This window comes from Triturus cristatus, chromosome 5_2 (assembly GCF_964204655.1).
Source record: "Triturus cristatus chromosome 5_2, aTriCri1.1, whole genome shotgun sequence".
Classification (NCBI taxonomy): domain Eukaryota; kingdom Metazoa; phylum Chordata; class Amphibia; order Caudata; family Salamandridae; genus Triturus; species Triturus cristatus.
In genome coordinates this window covers 551682846-551704002 of record NC_140588.1, presented here as the reverse complement: position 1 = coordinate 551704002, position 21157 = coordinate 551682846, and the positions used below count along the sequence as shown (strand labels likewise).

General features: G+C 33.5%; 7 non-coding genes across 7 annotated transcripts; all 7 read left to right on the top strand.

The window, feature by feature from the left end:
* Positions 1-881: 881 nt before the first annotated feature.
* TRNAQ-CUG (transfer RNA glutamine (anticodon CUG)) lies at positions 882-953 on the top strand. The gene has a single exon. It is a non-coding gene; the product is annotated as a tRNA-Gln (tRNA).
* A 2445-nt stretch (positions 954-3398) lies between these two features.
* Positions 3399-3470, top strand: TRNAQ-CUG (transfer RNA glutamine (anticodon CUG)). The gene has a single exon. It is a non-coding gene; the product is annotated as a tRNA-Gln (tRNA).
* Positions 3471-5915: 2445 nt separating this feature from the next.
* Positions 5916-5987, top strand: TRNAQ-CUG (transfer RNA glutamine (anticodon CUG)). Its single transcript has one exon. It is a non-coding gene; the product is annotated as a tRNA-Gln (tRNA).
* Positions 5988-10949: 4962 nt separating this feature from the next.
* Positions 10950-11021, top strand: TRNAQ-CUG (transfer RNA glutamine (anticodon CUG)). The gene has a single exon. It is a non-coding gene; the product is annotated as a tRNA-Gln (tRNA).
* A 2445-nt stretch (positions 11022-13466) lies between these two features.
* TRNAQ-CUG (transfer RNA glutamine (anticodon CUG)) lies at positions 13467-13538 on the top strand. Its single transcript has one exon. It is a non-coding gene; the product is annotated as a tRNA-Gln (tRNA).
* Positions 13539-18500: 4962 nt separating this feature from the next.
* On the top strand, positions 18501-18572 carry TRNAQ-CUG (transfer RNA glutamine (anticodon CUG)). Its single transcript has one exon. It is a non-coding gene; the product is annotated as a tRNA-Gln (tRNA).
* A 2445-nt stretch (positions 18573-21017) lies between these two features.
* On the top strand, positions 21018-21089 carry TRNAQ-CUG (transfer RNA glutamine (anticodon CUG)). The gene has a single exon. It is a non-coding gene; the product is annotated as a tRNA-Gln (tRNA).
* The last annotated feature ends 68 nt before the right edge of the window (positions 21090-21157 follow it).

Here is a 21157-nt window from a genome sequence, read left to right as displayed (position 1 = left end):
TGTATATAAAGCATATCATATGATTTGTGAACAATGTTCAAAAATTAGAATTTGATCAGTACCTGTGATGCCTCCGACCAAAAGCTTATATTTTACGATTGGAGATCAACTGTTGTAAATCAGCATGAAACACATTTTCTTTTCACGATTTCCATACTAATATAAAACAACATTTTTACTAGCTGAATGAGATCATCATTTGGGTTCCTCTATGTTTGATTGAAGAAAACTTCTCATTCAAAATGTGCTATATTCGCCTTATCAATAGCGGGAAAGCTTAAAAAAGTGATGCTGTGAATCACCCATCTGAAATGCGTTTGAGAAAATCAGAATATGATTTTATAATGGCTAACTACTTTGTGAAGAAATTTGATGTCAAAGTATTTTAAAGTTTGTATTGATGTAACTTGTTCAAGCTGATGGACATTTTGAAAGCATTCAATAATTGACTCTTTCAACCTACTGGTGTTGGATTTGAGCTATCAATGAACAAAGATGAAGAAATGGAAAAGCTCAAGAGTAATAAAAAAAGTCCCTCCAAGGTTTCAAATCGGATCATTGGATGCAAAGTCCAAATTGCCAACCATTGCTCTATGGAGCCACCCATGCAGGAGACAGAGACATTGCTTCAGTAGTCTGGAAATGTAGACTGTTTTATTATGCTACAGGCAAAGATGAACATTGTGATATAACTTTTATATTCAGATAAACATTTGAATATTTAACACTTTTATAGAGAATATAGCTGAAAAGAATCAAATCACATTAAAGCTCTATCCACTATGACCATTCAAATGAGATATCTTTTTATCAATATAAGAGAAGGCCATCACTGATGCGCTCTCTTTTGTCTCAATGGAAAAGTCACTCTTGTGTGAGAGGGTTCCATGGTGTAATGGTTAGCACTCTGGACTCTGAATCCAGCGATCCGAGTTCAAATCTCGGTGGGACCTACTACAATTATGAGATTCACTGTTTAACTCATTTTTTAGAATTTGGTCTAGAAAAAACATAATATCAATGTTTTATACTGATGCGTATGAACGCATAAGTATGTATAGATGCATACATAGCTTTATCCGTCTAGATAGCTGTTAGACAATATGAACATATCAATTATTCATTAACATAAATATTGAAGCTGAACCTAGAAACTGTTCTTTCACATCCACATTGTAAACATGAGTTTATTTTCCTTTCTCATCTATATGGCCAGTAATGAGATAGTTCAGTTTTGCTGATTTCTTAGCTGACAACATGCTGGACTTACACAGTGCATTTCATTGTGAATGTCTTTAAAAGTGAATTTCAGATTCACACCTTTGACATGTCTTTCAAAAGATTCAACTTTTTTGGTTGTGGATTTACTGTTGAAAATCAGTGTGTAAAATCTTTGTACGTCTGAATTTCAAGATTATTATTCAAACTGCACATCTTCGGTCCCCGTAATACAAAGTTTGACTCCTCAAGTTTTGTTTTAATGAATGCTTTGCAATGAAAAAGTTCCTTGTTCCCCTTAACAATAACAGTAAGATTTTAAAAAGTAATGTCTTGCATCAGGCCCCTGTGATGAGTTTGAGAAACCAGAGTGAGTTTGTAAAATCTCTCATTATTTTGAGCCATTTAGTTTCCAGGTATTGTAAAATTTCTATTATTTGCTCACATCTAATAAACTTTTAGAGTATAATCAATAAATTAATTGTTCACCCTACCGGTATTAGATATGTGATATTAATGAATACACTTGAAAGAAAATGATTTGGTCAAGAGTCATAAAATGTTCCCAATGAGATTTGAACTCGGATCATTGGATTCAAAGTCCAAAGTGCTAACCATTACACCATGGAACCTCCCATGTGAATGGAGCATAAACTGCTGCAGGAATGTGGAAATGTCAAAGTTTTTAATATTCTACTGTCAAAGAGAAACTGAATTGGATTGCTTTCCTATTCTGGTAAACTTTTGCATATTGAACTATGTTGGGGAAGGATGTTGCCCAAAAGACTCAAATAACGTTATAACTCTGTTGAACAGTGGTTTTTATGTGAGATAATATTTTTCAATGAAAGATAAGTTGCCCCCTGAGGCAAATCTCTTCTGTCAAAATGTAAAGCTCACCCTGGTACGGGAGGGTGGATGGTGTCATGGTTAGCACTCTGGACTCTGAAAACAGGGATCTGAGTACAAATTTCAGTGGGACTTATCTGAACTTTACAATTTTCTTTTCCATTCAGTTCTTAGAAGTTTTATTTGGAACAACATCACATTTACTTATAAACATGTAAAAATCAACCTGTACATATGTATCTCTGTATATATAGCTATATGTCTCTGTATATTTATAGGAAAATATAAACATATCGATTATAAAAATAAATATAATTAGTGGAGGTGAAAATCATGAACAGTTGTTGCCTCTCAGCATTTGAAACATGAGTTTCTACTTCTTTCTCTTTTATATGTCCTGAAATTGAGATAGTCACTTTTTACTCATTATTGATCCAACGATACAGTTTATGTATAGAAAGCATATCATATGATTTGTGAACAATGTTCAAAAATTAGAATTTGATCAGTACCTGTGATGCCTCCGACCAAAAGCTTATATTTTACGATTGGAGATCAACTGTTGTAAATCAGCATGAAACACATTTTCTTTTCACGATTTCCATACTAATATAAAACAACATTTTTACTAGCTGAATGAGATCATCATTTGGGTTCCTCTATGTTTGATTGAAGAAAACTTCTCATTCAAAATGTGCTATATTCGCTTTATCAATAGCGGGAAAGCTTAAAAAAGTGATGCTGTGAATCACCCATCTGAAATGCGTTTGAGAAAATCAGAATATGATTTTATAATGGCTAACTACTTTGTGAAGAAATTTGATGTCAAAGTATTTTAAAGTTTGTATTGATGTAACTTGTTCAAGCTGATGGACATTTTGAAAGCATTCAATAATTGACTCTTTCAACCTACTGGTGTTGGATTTGAGCTATCAATGAACAAAGATGAAGAAATGGAAAAGCTCAAGAGTAATAAAAAAAGTCCCTCCAAGGTTTCAAATCGGATCATTGGATGCAAAGTCCAAATTGCCAACCATTGCTCTATGGAGCCACCCATGCAGGAGACAGAGACATTGCTTCAGTAGTCTGGAAATGTAGACTGTTTTATTATGCTACAGGCAAAGATGAACATTGTGATATAACTTTTATATTCAGATAAACATTTGAATATTTAACACTTTTATAGAGAATATAGCTGAAAAGAATCAAATCACATTAAAGCTCTATCCACTATGACCATTCAAATGAGATATCTTTTTATCAATATAAGAGCAGGCCATCACTGATGCGCTCTCTTTTGTCTCAATGGAAAAGTCACTCTTGTGTGAGAGGGTTCCATGGTGTAATGGTTAGCACTCTGGACTCTGAATCCAGCGATCCGAGTTCAAATCTCGGTGGGACCTACTACAATTATGAGATTCACTGTTTAACTCAATTTTTAGAATTTGGTCTAGAAAAAACATAATATTAATGTTTTATACTGATGCGTATGAACGCATAAGTATGTATAGATGCATACATAGCTTTATCCGTCTAGATAGCTGTTAGACAATATGAACATATCAATTATTCATTAACATAAATATTGAAGCTGAACCTAGAAACTGTTCTTTCACATCCACATTGTAAACATGAGTTTATTTTCCTTTCTCATCTATATGGCCAGTAATGAGATAGTTCAGTTTTGCTGATTTCTTAGCTGACAACATGCTGGACTTACACAGTGCATTTCATTGTGAATGTCTTTAAAAGTGAATTTCAGATTCACACCTTTGACATGTCTTTCAAAAGATTCAACTTTTTTGGTTGTGGATTTACTGTTGAAAATCAGTGTGTAAAATCTTTGTACGTCTGAATTTCAAGATTATTATTCAAACTGCACATCTTCGGTCCCCGTAATACAAAGTTTGACTCCTCAAGTTTTGTTTTAATGAATGCTTTGCAATGAAAAAGTTCCTTGTTCCCCTTAACAATAACAGTAAGATTTTAAAAAGTAATGTCTTGCATCAGGCCCCTGTGATGAGTTTGAGAAACCAGAGTGAGTTTGTAAAATCTCTCATTATTTTGAGCCATTTAGTTTCCAGGTATTGTAAAATTTCTATTATTTGCTCACATCTAATAAACTTTTAGAGTATACTCAATAAATTAATTTTTCACCCTACCGGTATTAGATATGTGATATTAATGAATACACTTGAAAGAAAATGATTTGGTCAAGAGTCATAAAATGTTCCCACCGAGATTTGAACTCGGATCATTGGATTCAAAGTCCAAAGTGCTAACCATTACACCATGGAACCTCCCATGTGAAAGGAGCATAAACTGCTGCAGGAATGTGGAAATGTCAAAGTTTTTAATATTCTACTGTCAAAGAGAAACTGAATTGGATTGCTTTCCTATTCTGGTAAACTTTTGCATATTGAACTATATTGGGGAAGGATGTTGCCCAAAAGACTCAAATAACGTTATAACTCTGTTGAACAGTGGTTTTTATGTGAGATAATATTTTTCAATGAAAGATAAGTTGCCCCCTGAGGCAAATCTCTTCTGTCAAAATGTAAAGCTCACCCTGGTACGGGAGGGTGGATGGTGTCATGGTTAGCACTCTGGACTCTGAAAACAGGGATCTGAGTACAAATTTCAGTGGGACTTATCTGAACTTTACAATTTTCTTTTCCATTCAGTTCTTAGAAGTTTTATTTGGAACAACATCACATTTACTTATAAACATGTAAAAATCAACCTGTACATATGTATCTCTGTATATATAGCTATATGTCTCTGTATATTTATAGGAAAATATAAACATATCGATTATAAAAATAAATATAATTAGTGGAGGTGAAAATCATGAACAGTTGTTGCCTCTCAGCATTTGAAACATGAGTTTCTACTTCTTTCTCTTTTATATGTCCTGAAATTGAGATAGTCACTTTTTACTCATTATTGATCCAACGATACAGTTTATGTATAGAAAGCATATCATATGATTTGTGAACAATGTTCAAAAATTAGAATTTGATCAGTACCTGTGATGCCTCCGACCAAAAGCTTATATTTTACGATTGGAGATCAACTGTTGTAAATCAGCATGAAACACATTTTCTTTTCACGATTTCCATACTAATATAAAACAACATTTTTACTAGCTGAATGAGATCATCATTTGGGTTCCTCTATGTTTGATTGAAGAAAACTTCTCATTCAAAATGTGCTATATTCGCCTTATCAATAGCGGGAAAGCTTCAAAAAGTGATGCTGTGAATCACCCATCTGAAATGCGTTTGAGAAAATCAGAATATGATTTTATAATGGCTAACTACTTTGTGAAGAAATTTGATGTCAAAGTATTTTAAAGTTTGTATTGATGTAACTTGTTCAAGCTGATGGACATTTTGAAAGCATTCAATAATTGACTCTTTCAACCTACTGGTGTTGGATTTGAGCTATCAATGAACAAAGATGAAGAAATGGAAAAGCTCAAGAGTAATAAAAAAAGTCCCTCCAAGGTTTCAAATCGGATCATTGGATGCAAAGTCCAAATTGCCAACCATTGCTCTATGGAGCCACCCATGCAGGAGACAGAGACATTGCTTCAGTAGTCTGGAAATGTAGACTGTTTTATTATGCTACAGGCAAAGATGAACATTGTGATATAACTTTTATATTCAGATAAACATTTGAATATTTAACACTTTTATAGAGAATTTAGCTGAAAAGAATCAAATCACATTAAAGCTCTATCCACTATGACCATTCAAATGAGATATCTTTTTATCAATATAAGAGAAGGCCATCACTGATGCGCTCTCTTTTGTCTCAATGGAAAAGTCACTCTTGTGTGAGAGGGTTCCATGGTGTAATGGTTAGCACTCTGGACTCTGAATCCAGCGATCCGAGTTCAAATCTCGGTGGGACCTACTACAATTATGAGATTCACTGTTTAACTCATTTTTTAGAATTTGGTCTAGAAAAAACATAATATCAATGTTTTATACTGATGCGTATGAACGCATAAGTATGTATAGATGCATACATAGCTTTATCCGTCTAGATAGCTGTTAGACAATATGAACATATCAATTATTCATTAACATAAATATTGAAGCTGAACCTAGAAACTGTTCTTTCACATCCACATTGTAAACATGAGTTTATTTTCCTTTCTCATCTATATGGCCAGTAATGAGATAGTTCAGTTTTGCTGATTTCTTAGCTGACAACATGCTGGACTTACACAGTGCATTTCATTGTGAATGTCTTTAAAAGTGAATTTCAGATTCACACCTTTGACATGTCTTTCAAAAGATTCAACTTTTTTGGTTGTGGATTTACTGTTGAAAATCAGTGTGTAAAATCTTTGTACGTCTGAATTTCAAGATTATTATTCAAACTGCACATCTTCGGTCCCCGTAATACAAAGTTTGACTCCTCAAGTTTTGTTTTAATGAATGCTTTGCAATGAAAAAGTTCCTTGTTCCCCTTAACAATAACAGTAAGATTTTAAAAAGTAATGTCTTGCATCAGACCCCTGTGATGAGTTTGAGAAACCAGAGTGAGTTTGTAAAATCTCTCATTATTTTGAGCCATTTAGTTTCCAGGTATTGTAAAATTTCTATTATTTGCTCACATCTAATAAACTTTTAGAGTATAATCAATAAATTAATTGTTCACCCTACCGGTATTAGATATGTGATATTAATGAATACACTTGAAAGAAAATGATTTGGTCAAGAGTCATAAAATGTTCCCAATGAGATTTGAACTCGGATCATTGGATTCAAAGTCCAAAGTGCTAACCATTACACCATGGAACCTCCCATGTAAAAGGAGCATAAACTGCTGCAGGAATGTGGAAATGTCAAAGTTTTTAATATTCTACTGTCAAAGAGAAACTGAATTGGATTGCTTTCCTATTCTGGTAAACTTTTGCATATTGAACTATGTTGGGGAAGGATGTTGCCCAAAAGACTCAAATAACGTTATAACTCTGTTGAACAGTGGTTTTTATGTGAGATAATATTTTTCAATGAAAGATAAGTTGCCCCCTGAGGCAAATCTCTTCTGTCAAAATGTAAAGCTCACCCTGGTACGGGAGGGTGGATGGTGTCAGGGTTAGCACTCTGGACTCTGAAAACAGGGATCTGAGTACAAATTTCAGTGGGACTTATCTGAACTTTACAATTTTCTTTTCCATTCAGTTCTTAGAAGTTTTATTTGGAACAACATCACATTTACTTATAAACATGTAAAAATCAACCTGTACATATGTATCTCTGTATATATAGCTATATGTCTCTGTATATTTATAGGAAAATATAAACATATAGATTATAAAAATAAATATAATTAGTGGAGGTGAAAATCATGAACAGTTGTTGCCTCTCAGCATTTGAAACATGAGTTTCTACTTCTTTCTCTTTTATATGTCCTGAAATTGAGATAGTCACTTTTTACTCATTATTGATCCAACGATACAGTTTATGTATAGAAAGCATATCATATGATTTGTGAACAATGTTCAAAAATTAGAATTTGATCAGTACCTGTGATGCCTCCGACCAAAAGCTTATATTTTACGATTGGAGATCAACTGTTGTAAATCAGCATGAAACACATTTTCTTTTCACGATTTCCATACTAATATAAAACAACATTTTTACTAGCTGAATGAGATCATCATTTGGGTTCCTCTATGTTTGATTGAAGAAAACTTCTCATTCAAAATGTGCTATATTCGCTTTATCAATAGCGGGAAAGCTTAAAAAAGTGATGCTGTGAATCACCCATCTGAAATGCGTTTGAGAAAATCAGAATATGATTTTATAATGGCTAACTACTTTGTGAAGAAATTTGATGTCAAAGTATTTTAAAGTTTGTATTGATGTAACTTGTTCAAGCTGATGGACATTTTGAAAGCATTCAATAATTGACTCTTTCAACCTACTGGTGTTGGATTTGAGCTATCAATGAACAAAGATGAAGAAATGGAAAAGCTCAAGAGTAATAAAAAAAGTCCCTCCAAGGTTTCAAATCGGATCATTGGATGCAAAGTCCAAATTGCCAACCATTGCTCTATGGAGCCACCCATGCAGGAGACAGAGACATTGCTTCAGTAGTCTGGAAATGTAGACTGTTTTATTATGCTACAGGCAAAGATGAACATTGTGATATAACTTTTATATTCAGATAAACATTTGAATATTTAACACTTTTATAGAGAATATAGCTGAAAAGAATCAAATCACATTAAAGCTCTATCCACTATGACCATTCAAATGAGATATCTTTTTATCAATATAAGAGAAGGCCATCACTGATGCGCTCTCTTTTGTCTCAATGGAAAAGTCACTCTTGTGTGAGAGGGTTCCATGGTGTAACGGTTAGCACTCTGGACTCTGAATCCAGCGATCCGAGTTCATATCTCGGTGGGACCTACTACAATTATGAGATTCACTGTTTAACTCACTTTTTAGAATTTGGTCTAGAAAAAACATAATATCAATGTTTTATACTGATGCGTATGAACGCATAAGTATGTATAGATGCATACATAGCTTTATCCGTCTAGATAGCTGTTAGACAATATGAACATATCAATTATTCATTAACATAAATATTGAAACTGAACCTAGAAACTGTTCTTTCACATCCACATTGTAAACATGAGTTTATTTTCCTTTCTCATCTATATGGCCAGTAATGAGATAGTTCAGTTTTGCTGATTTCTTAGCTGACAACATGCTGGACTTACACAGTGCATTTCATTGTGAATGTCTTTAAAAGTGAATTTCAGATTCACACCTTTGACATGTCTTTCAAAAGATTCAACTTTTTTGGTTGTGGATTTACTGTTGAAAATCAGTGTGTAAAATCTTTGTACGTCTGCATTTCAAGATTATTATTCAAACTGCACATCTTCGGTCCCCGTAATACAAAGTTTGACTCCTCAAGTTTTGTTTTAATGAATGCTTTGCAATGAAAAAGTTCCTTGTTCCCCTTAACAATAACAGTAAGATTTTAAAAAGTAATGTCTTGCATCAGGCCCCTGTGATGAGTTTGAGAAACCAGAGTGAGTTTGTAAAATCTCTCATTATTTTGAGCCATTTAGTTTCCAGGTATTGTAAAATTTCTATTATTTGCTCACATCTAATAAACTTTTAGAGTATACTCAATAAATTAATTGTTCACCCTACCGGTATTAGATATGTGATATTAATGAATACACTTGAAAGAAAATGATTTGGTCAAGAGTCATAAAATGTTCCCACCGAGATTTGAACTCGGATCATTTGATTCAAAGTCCAAAGTGCTAACCATTACACCATGGAACCTCCCATGTGAAAGGAGCATAAACTGCTGCAGGAATGTGGAAATGTCAAAGTTTTTAATATTCTACTGTCAAAGAGAAACTGAATTGGATTGCTTTCCTATTCTGGTAAACTTTTGCATATTGAACTATGTTGGGGAAGGATGTTGCCCAAAAGACTCAAATAACGTTATAACTCTGTTGAACAGTGGTTTTTATGTGAGATAATATTTTTCAATGAAAGATAAGTTGCCCCCTGAGGCAAATCTCTTCTGTCAAAATGTAAAGCTCACCCTGGTACGGGAGGGTGGATGGTGTCATGGTTAGCACTCTGGACTCTGAAAACAGGGATCTGAGTACAAATTTCAGTGGGACTTATCTGAACTTTACAATTTTCTTTTCCATTCAGTTCTTAGAAGTTTTATTTGGAACAACATCACATTTACTTATAAACATGTAAAAATCAACCTGTACATATGTATCTCTGTATATATAGCTATATGTCTCTGTATATTTATAGGAAAATATAAACATATCGATTATAAAAATAAATATAATTAGTGGAGGTGAAAATCATGAACAGTTGTTGCCTCTCAGCATTTGAAACATGAGTTTCTACTTCTTTCTCTTTTATATGTCCTGAAATTGAGATAGTCACTTTTTACTCATTATTGATCCAACGATACAGTTTATGTATAGAAAGCATATCATATGATTTGTGAACAATGTTCAAAAATTAGAATTTGATCAGTACCTGTGATGCCTCCGACCAAAAGCTTATATTTTACGATTGGAGATCAACTGTTGTAAATCAGCATGAAAAACATTTTCTTTTCACGATTTCCATACTAATATAAAACAACATTTTTACTAGCTGAATGAGATCATCATTTGGGTTCCTCTATGTTTGATTGAAGAAAACTTCTCATTCAAAATGTGCTATTTTCGCCTTATCAATAGCGGGAAAGCTTAAAAAAGTGATGCTGTGAATCACCCATCTGAAATGCGTTTGAGAAAATCAGAATATGATTTTATAATGGATAACTACTTTGTGAAGAAATTTGATGTCAAAGTATTTTAAAGTTTGTATTGATGTAACTTGTTCAAGCTGATGGACATTTTGAAAGCATTCAATAATTGACTATTTCAACCTACTGGTGTTGGATTTGAGCTATCAATGAACAAAGATGAAGAAATGGAAAAGCTCAAGAGAAATAAAAAAAGTCCCTCCAAGGTTTCAAATCGGATCATTGGCTGCAAAGTCCAAATTGCCAACCATTGCTCTATGGAGCCACCCATGCAGGAGACAGAGACATTGCTTCAGTAGTCTGGAAATGTAGACTGTTTTATTATGCTACAGGCAAAGATGAACATTGTGATATAACTTTTATATTCAGATAAACATTTGAATATTTAACACTTTTATAGAGAATATAGCTGAAAAGAATCAAATCACATTAAAGCTCTATCCACTATGACCATTCAAATGAGATATCTTTTTATCAATTTAAGAGAAGGCCATCACTGATGCGCTCTCTTTTGTCTCAATGGAAAAGTCACTCTTGTGTGAGAGGGTTCCATGGTGTAATGGTTAGCACTCTGGACTCTGAATCCAGCGATCCGAGTTCAAATCTCGGTGGGACCTACTACAATTATGAGATTCACTGTTTTACTCATTTTTTAGAATTTGGTCTAGAAAAAACATAATATCAATGTTTTATACTGATGCGTATGAACGCACAAGTATGTATAGATGCATACATAGCTTTATCCGTCTAGATAGCTGTTAGACAATATGAACATATCAATTATTCATTAACATAAATATTGAAGCTGAACCTAGAAACTGTTCTTTCACATCCACATTGTAAACATGAGTTTATTTTCCTTTCTCATCTATATGGCCAGTAATGAGATAGTTCAGTTTTGCTGATTTCTTAGCTGACAACATGCTGGACTTACACAGTGCATTTCATTGTGAATGTCTTTAAAAGTGAATTTCAGATTCACACCTTTGACATGTCTTTCAAAAGATTCAACTTTTTTGGTTGTGGATTTACTGTTGAAAATCAGTGTGTAAAATCTTTGTACGTCTGAATTTCAAGATTATTATTCAAACTGCACATCTTCGGTCCCCGTAATACAAAGTTTGACTCCACAAGTTTTGTTTTAATGAATGCTTTGCAATGAAAAAGTTCCTTGTTCCCCTTAACAATAACAGTAAGATTTTAAAAAGTAATGTCTTGCATCAGGCCCCTGTGATGAGTTTGAGAAACCAGAGTGAGTTTGTAAAATCTCTCATTATTTTGAGCCATTTAGTTTCCAGGTATTGTAAAATTTCTATTATTTGCTCACATCTAATAAACTTTTAGAGTATACTCAATAAATTAATTGTTCACCCTACCGGTATTAGATATGTGATATTAATGAATACACTTGAAAGAAAATGATTTGGTCAAGAGTCATAAAATGTTCCCACCGAGATTTGAACTCGGATCATTGGATTCAAAGTCCAAAGTGCTAACCATTACACCATGGAACCTCCCATGTGAAAGGAGCATAAACTGCTGCAGGAATGTGGAAATGTCAAAGTTTTTAATATTCTACTGTCAAAGAGAAACTGAATTGGATTGCTTTCCTATTCTGGTAAACTTTTGCATATTGAACTATATTGGGGAAGGATGTTGCCCAAAAGACTCAAATAACGTTATAACTCTGTTGAACAGTGGTTTTTATGTGAGATAATATTTTTCAATGAAAGATAAGTTGCCCCCTGAGGCAAATCTCTTCTGTCAAAATGTAAAGCTCACCCTGGTACGGGAGGGTGGATGGTGTCATGGTTAGCACTCTGGACTCTGAAAACAGGGATCTGAGTACAAATTTCAGTGGGACTTATCTGAACTTTACAATTTTCTTTTCCATTCAGTTCTTAGAAGTTTTATTTGGAACAACATCACATTTACTTATAAACATGTAAAAATCAACCTGTACATATGTATCTCTGTATATATAGCTATATGTCTCTGTATATTTATAGGAAAATATAAACATATCGATTATAAAAATAAATATAATTAGTGGAGGTGAAAATCATGAACAGTTGTTGCCTCTCAGCATTTGAAACATGAGTTTCTACTTCTTTCTCTTTTATATGTCCTGAAATTGAGATAGTCACTTTTTACTCATTATTGATCCAACGATACAGTTTATGTATAGAAAGCATATCATATGATTTGTGAACAATGTTCAAAAATTAGAATTTGATCAGTACCTGTGATGCCTCCGACCAAAAGCTTATATTTTACGATTGGAGATCAACTGTTGTAAATCAGCATGAAACACATTTTCTTTTCACGATTTCCATACTAATATAAAACAACATTTTTACTAGCTGAATGAGATCATCATTTGGGTTCCTCTATGTTTGATTGAAGAAAACTTCTCATTCAAAATGTGCTATATTCGCCTTATCAATAGCGGGAAAGCTTAAAAAAGTGATGCTGTGAATCACCCATCTGAAATGCGTTTGAGAAAATCAGAATATGATTTTATAATGGCTAACTACTTTGTGAAGAAATTTGATGTCAAAGTATTTTAAAGTTTGTATTGATGTAACTTGTTCAAGCTGATGGACATTTTGAAAGCATTCAATAATTGACTCTTTCAACCTACTGGTGTTGGATTTGAGCTATCAATGAACAAAGATGAAGAAATGGAAAAGCTCAAGAGTAATAAAAAAAGTCCCTCCAAGGTTTCAAATCGGATCATTGGATGCAAAGTCCAAATTGCCAACCATTGCTCTATGGAGCCACCCATGCAGGAGACAGAGACATTGCTTCAGTAGTCTGGAAATGTAGACTGTTTTATTATGCTACAGGCAAAGATGAACATTGTGATATAACTTTTATATTCAGATAAACATTTGAATATTTAACACTTTTATAGAGAATATAGCTGAAAAGAATCAAATCACATTAAAGCTCTATCCACTATGACCATTCAAATGAGATATCTTTTTATCAATATAAGAGAAGGCCATCACTGATGCGCTCTCTTTTGTCTCAATGGAAAAGTCACTCTTGTGTGAGAGGGTTCCATGGTGTAATGGTTAGCACTCTGGACTCTGAATCCAGCGATCCGAGTTCAAATCTCGGTGGGACCTACTACAATTATGAGATTCACTGTTTAACTCATTTTTTAGAATTTGGTCTAGAAAAAACATAATATCAATGTTTTATACTGATGCGTATGAACGCACAAGTATGTATAGATGCATACATAGCTTTATCCGTCTAGATAGCTGTTAGACAATATGAACATATCAATTATTCATTAACATAAATATTGAAGCTGAACCTAGAAACTGTTCTTTCACATCCACATTGTAAACATGAGTTTATTTTCCTTTCTCATCTATATGGCCAGTAATGAGATAGTTCAGTTTTGCTGATTTCTTAGCTGACAACATGCTGGACTTACACAGTGCATTTCATTGTGAATGTCTTTAAAAGTGAATTTCAGATTCACACCTTTGACATGTCTTTCAAAAGATTCAACTTTTTTGGTTGTGGATTTACTGTTGAAAATCAGTGTGTAAAATCTTTGTACGTCTGAATTTCAAGATTATTATTCAAACTGCACATCTTCGGTCCCCGTAATACAAAGTTTGACTCCACAAGTTTTGTTTTAATGAATGCTTTGCAATGAAAAAGTTCCTTGTTCCCCTTAACAATAACAGTAAGATTTTAAAAAGTAATGTCTTGCATCAGGCCCCTGTGATGAGTTTGAGAAACCAGAGTGAGTTTGTAAAATCTCTCATTATTTTGAGCCATTTAGTTTCCAGGTATTGTAAAATTTCTATTATTTGCTCACATCTAATAAACTTTTAGAGTATACTCAATAAATTAATTGTTCACCCTACCGGTATTAGATATGTGATATTAATGAATACACTTGAAAGAAAATGATTTGGTCAAGAGTCATAAAATGTTCCCACCGAGATTTGAACTCGGATCATTGGATTCAAAGTCCAAAGTGCTAACCATTACACCATGGAACCTCCCATGTGAAAGGAGCATAAACTGCTGCAGGAATGTGGAAATGTCAAAGTTTTTAATATTCTACTGTCAAAGAGAAACTGAATTGGATTGCTTTCCTATTCTGGTAAACTTTTGCATATTGAACTATGTTGGGGAAGGATGTTGCCCAAAAGACTCAAATAACGTTATAACTCTGTTGAACAGTGGTTTTTATGTGAGATAATATTTTTCAATGAAAGATAAGTTGCCCCCTGAGGCAAATCGCTTCTGTCAAAATGTAAAGCTCACCCTGGTACGGGAGGGTGGATGGTGTCATGGTTAGCACTCTGGACTCTGAAAACAGGGATCTGAGTACAAATTTCAGTGGGACTTATCTGAACTTTACAATTTTCTTTTCCATTCAGTTCTTAGAAGTTTTATTTGGAACAACATCACATTTACTTATAAACATGTAAAAATCAACCTGTACATATGTATCTCTGTATATATAGCTATATGTCTCTGTATATTTATAGGAAAATATAAACATATCGATTATAAAAATAAATATAATTAGTGGAGGTGAAAATCATGAACAGTTGTTGCCTCTCAGCATTTGAAACATGAGTTTCTACTTCTTTCTCTTTTATATGTCCTGAAATTGAGATAGTCACTTTTTACTCATTATTGATCCAACGATACAGTTTATGTATAGAAAGCATATCATATGATTTGTGAACAATGTTCAAAAATTAGAATTTGATCAGTACCTGTGATGCCTCCGACCAAAAGCTTATATTTTACGATTGGAGATCAACTGTTGTAAATCAGCATGAAACACATTTTCTTTTCACGATTTCCATACTAATATAAAACAACATTTTTACTAGCTGAATGAGATCATCATTTGGGTTCCTCTATGTTTGATTGAAGAAAACTTCTCATTCAAAATGTGCTATATTCGCTTTATCAATAGCGGGAAAGCTTAAAAAAGTGATGCTGTGAATCACCCATCTGAAATGCGTTTGAGAAAATCAGAATATGATTTTATAATGGCTAACTACTTTGTGAAGAAATTTGATGTCAAAGTATTTTAAAGTTTGTATTGATGTAACTTGTTCAAGCTGATGGACATTTTGAAAGCATTCAATAATTGACTCTTTCAACCTACTGGTGTTGGATTTGAGCTATCAATGAACAAAGATGAAGAAATGGAAAAGCTCAAGAGTAATAAAAAAAGTCCCTCCAAGGTTTCAAATCGGATCATTGGATGCAAAGTCCAAATTGCCAACCATTGCTCTATGGAGCCACCCATGCAGGAGACAGAGACATTGCTTCAGTAGTCTGGAAATGTAGACTGTTTTATTATGCTACAGGCAAAGATGAACATTGTGATATAACTTTTATATTCAGATAAACATTTGAATATTTAACACTTTTATAGAGAATATAGCTGAAAAGAATCAAATCACATTAAAGCTCTATCCACTATGACCATTCAAATGAGATATCTTTTTATCAATATAAGAGAAGGCCATCACTGATGCGCTCTCTTTTGTCTCAATGGAAAAGTCACTCTTGTGTGAGAGGGTTCCATGGTGTAACGGTTAGCACTCTGGACTCTGAATCCAGCGATCCGAGTTCATATCTCGGTGGGACCTACTACAATTATGAGATTCACTGTTTAACTCACTTTTTAGAATTTGGTCTAGAAAAAACATAATATCAATGTTTTATACTGATGCGTATGAACGCATAAGTATGTATAGATGCATACATAGCTTTATCCGTCTAGATAGCTGTTAGACAATATGAACATATCAATTATTCATTAACATAAATATTGAAACTGAACCTAGAAACTGTTCTTTCACATCCACATTGTAAACATGAGTTTATTTTCCTTTCTCATCTATATGGCCAGTAATGAGATAGTTCAGTTTTGCTGATTTCTTAGCTGACAACATGCTGGACTTACACAGTGCATTTCATTGTGAATGTCTTTAAAAGTGAATTTCAGATTCACACCTTTGACATGTCTTTCAAAAGATTCAACTTTTTTGGTTGTGGATTTACTGTTGAAAATCAGTGTGTAAAATCTTTGTACGTCTGCATTTCAAGATTATTATTCAAACTGCACATCTTCGGTCCCCGTAATACAAAGTTTGACTCCTCAAGTTTTGTTTTAATGAATGCTTTGCAATGAAAAAGTTCCTTGTTCCCCTTAACAATAACAGTAAGATTTTAAAAAGTAATGTCTTGCATCAGGCCCCTGTGATGAGTTTGAGAAACCAGAGTGAGTTTGTAAAATCTCTCATTATTTTGAGCCATTTAGTTTCCAGGTATTGTAAAATTTCTATTATTTGCTCACATCTAATAAACTTTTAGAGTATACTCAATAAATTAATTGTTCACCCTACCGGTATTAGATATGTGATATTAATGAATACACTTGAAAGAAAATGATTTGGTCAAGAGTCATAAAATGTTCCCACCGAGATTTGAACTCGGATCATTGGATTCAAAGTCCAAAGTGCTAACCATTACACCATGGAACCTCCATTGTGAAAGCAGCATAAACTGCTGCAGGAATGTGGAAATGTCAAAGTTTTTAACATTCTACTGTCAAAGAGAAACTGAATTGGATTGCTTTCCTATTCTGGTAAACTTTTGCATATTGAACTATGTTGGGGAAGGATGTTGCCCAAAAGACTCAAATAACGTTATAACTCTGTTGAACAGTGGTTTTTATGTGAGATAATATTTTTCAATGAAAGATAAGTTGCCCCCTGAGGCAAATCTCTTCTGTCAAAATGTAAAGCTCACCCTGGTACGGGAGGGTGGATGGTGTCATGGTTAGCACTCTGGACTCTGAAAACAGGGATCTGAGTACAAATTTCAGTGGGACTTATCTGAACTTTACAATTTTCTTTTCCATTCAGTTCTTAGAAGTTTTATTTGGAACAACATCACATTTACTTATAAACATGTAAAAATCAACCTGTACATATGTATCTCTGTATATATAGCTATATGTCTCTGTATATTTATAGGAAAATATAAACATATCGATTATAAAAATAAATATAATTAGTGGAGGTGAAAATCATGAACAGTTGTTGCCTCTCAGCATTTGAAACATGAGTTTCTACTTCTTTCTCTTTTATATGTCCTGAAATTGAGATAGTCACTTTTTACTCATTATTGATCCAACGATACAGTTTATGTATAGAAAGCATATCATATGATTTGTGAACAATGTTCAAAAATTAGAATTTGATCAGTACCTGTGATGCCTCCGACCAAAAGCTTATATTTTACGATTGGAGATCAACTGTTGTAAATCAGCATGAAAAACATTTTCTTTTCACGATTTCCATACTAATATAAAACAACATTTTTACTAGCTGAATGAGATCATCATTTGGGTTCCTCTATGTTTGATTGAAGAAAACTTCTCATTCAAAATGTGCTATTTTCGCCTTATCAATAGCGGGAAAGCTTAAAAAAGTGATGCTGTGAATCACCCATCTGAAATGCGTTTGAGAAAATCAGAATATGATTTTATAATGGATAACTACTTTGTGAAGAAATTTGATGTCAAAGTATTTTAAAGTTTGTATTGATGTAACTTGTTCAAGCTGATGGACATTTTGAAAGCATTCAATAATTGACTATTTCAACCTACTGGTGTTGGATTTGAGCTATCAATGAACAAAGATGAAGAAATGGAAAAGCTCAAGAGAAATAAAAAAAGTCCCTCCAAGGTTTCAAATCGGATCATTGGCTGCAAAGTCCAAATTGCCAACCATTGCTCTATGGAGCCACCCATGCAGGAGACAGAGACATTGCTTCAGTAGTCTGGAAATGTAGACTGTTTTATTATGCTACAGGCAAAGATGAACATTGTGATATAACTTTTATATTCAGATAAACATTTGAATATTTAACACTTTTATAGAGAATATAGCTGAAAAGAATCAAATCACATTAAAGCTCTATCCACTATGACCATTCAAATGAGATATCTTTTTATCAATTTAAGAGAAGGCCATCACTGATGCGCTCTCTTTTGTCTCAATGGAAAAGTCACTCTTGTGTGAGAGGGTTCCATGGTGTAATGGTTAGCACTCTGGACTCTGAATCCAGCGATCCGAGTTCAAATCTCGGTGGGACCTACTACAATTATGAGATTCACTGTTTAACTCATTTTTTAGAATTTGGTCTAGAAAAAACATAATATCAATGTTTTATACTGATGCGTATGAACGCACAAGTATGTATAGATGCATACATAGCTTTATCCGTCTAGATAGCTGTTAGACAATATGAACATATCAATTATTCATTAACATAAATATTGAAGCTGAACCTAGAAACTGTTCTTTCACATCCACATTGTAAACATGAGTTTATTTTCCTTTCTCATCTATATGGCCAGTAATGAGATAGTTCAGTTTTGCTGATTTCTTAGCTGACAACATGCTGGACTTACACAGTGCATTTCATTGTGAATGTCTTTAAAAGTGAATTTCAGATTCACACCTTTGACATGTCTTTCAAAAGATTCAACTTTTTTGGTTGTGGATTTACTGTTGAAAATCAGTGTGTAAAATCTTTGTACGTCTGAATTTCAAGATTATTATTCAAACTGCACATCTTCGGTCCCCGTAATACAAAGTTTGACTCCACAAGTTTTGTTTTAATGAATGCTTTGCAATGAAAAAGTTCCTTGTTCCCCTTAACAATAACAGTAAGATTTTAAAAAGTAATGTCTTGCATCAGGCCCCTGTGATGAGTTTGAGAAACCAGAGTGAGTTTGTAAAATCTCTCATTATTTTGAGCCATTTAGTTTCCAGGTATTGTAAAATTTCTATTATTTGCTCACATCTAATAAACTTTTAGAGTATACTCAATAAATTAATTGTTCACCCTACCGGTATTAGATATGTGATATTAATGAATACACTTGAAAGAAAATGATTTGGTCAAGAGTCATAAAATGTTCCCACCGAGATTTGAACTCGGATCATTGGATTCAAAGTCCAAAGTGCTAACCATTACACCATGGAACCTCCCATGTGAAAGGAGCATAAACTGCTGCAGGAATGTGGAAATGTCAAAGTTTTTAATATTCTACTGTCAAAGAGAAACTGAATTGGATTGCTTTCCTATTCTGGTAAACTTTTGCATATTGAACTATATTGGGGAAGGATGTTGCCCAAAAGACTCAAATAACGTTATAACTCTGTTGAACAGTGGTTTTTATGTGAGATAATATTTTTCAATGAAAGATAAGTTGCCCCCTGAGGCAAATCTCTTCTGTCAAAATGTAAAGCTCACCCTGGTACGGGAGGGTGGATGGTGTCATGGTTAGCACTCTGGACTCTGAAAACAGGGATCTGAGTACAAATTTCAGTGGGACTTATCTGAACTTTACAATTTTCTTTTCCATTCAGTTCTTAGAAGTTTTATTTGGAACAACATCACATTTACTTATAAACATGTAAAAATCAACCTGTACATATGTATCTCTGTATATATAGCTATATGTCTCTGTATATTTATAGGAAAATATAAACATATCGATTATAAAAATAAATATAATTAGTGGAGGTGAAAATCATGAACAGTTGTTGCCTCTCAGCATTTGAAACATGAGTTTCTACTTCTTTCTCTTTTATATGTCCTGAAATTGAGATAGTCACTTTTTACTCATTATTGATCCAACGATACAGTTTATGTATAGAAAGCATATCATATGATTTGTGAACAATGTTCAAAAATTAGAATTTGATCAGTACCTGTGATGCCTCCGACCAAAAGCTTATATTTTACGATTGGAGATCAACTGTTGTAAATCAGCATGAAACACATTTTCTTTTCACGATTTCCATACTAATATAAAACAACATTTTTACTAGCTGAATGAGATCATCATTTGGGTTCCTCTATGTTTGATTGAAGAAAACTTCTCATTCAAAATGTGCTATATTCGCCTTATCAATAGCGGGAAAGCTTAAAAAAGTGATGCTGTGAATCACCCATCTGAAATGCGTTTGAGAAAATCAGAATATGATTTTATAATGGCTAACTACTTTGTGAAGAAATTTGATGTCAAAGTATTTTAAAGTTTGTATTGATGTAACTTGTTCAAGCTGATGGACATTTTGAAAGCATTCAATAATTGACTCTTTCAACCTACTGGTGTTGGATTTGAGCTATCAATGAACAAAGATGAAGAAATGGAAAAGCTCAAGAGTAATAAAAAAAGTCCCTCCAAGGTTTCAAATCGGATCATTGGATGCAAAGTCCAAATTGCCAACCATTGCTCTATGGAGCCACCCATGCAGGAGACAGAGACATTGCTTCAGTAGTCTGGAAATGTAGACTGTTTTATTATGCTACAGGCAAAGATGAACATTGTGATATAACTTTTATATTCAGATAAACATTTGAATATTTAACACTTTTATAGAGAATATAGCTGAAAAGAATCAAATCACATTAAAGCTCTATCCACTATGACCATTCAAATGAGATATCTTTTTATCAATATAAGAGAAGGCCATCACTGATGCGCTCTCTTTTGTCTCAATGGAAAAGTCACTCTTGTGTGAGAGGGTTCCATGGTGTAATGGTTAGCACTCTGGACTCTGAATCCAGCGATCCGAGTTCAAATCTCGGTGGGACCTACTACAATTATGAGATTCACTGTTTAACTCATTTTTTAGAATTTGGTCTAGAAAAAACATAATATCAA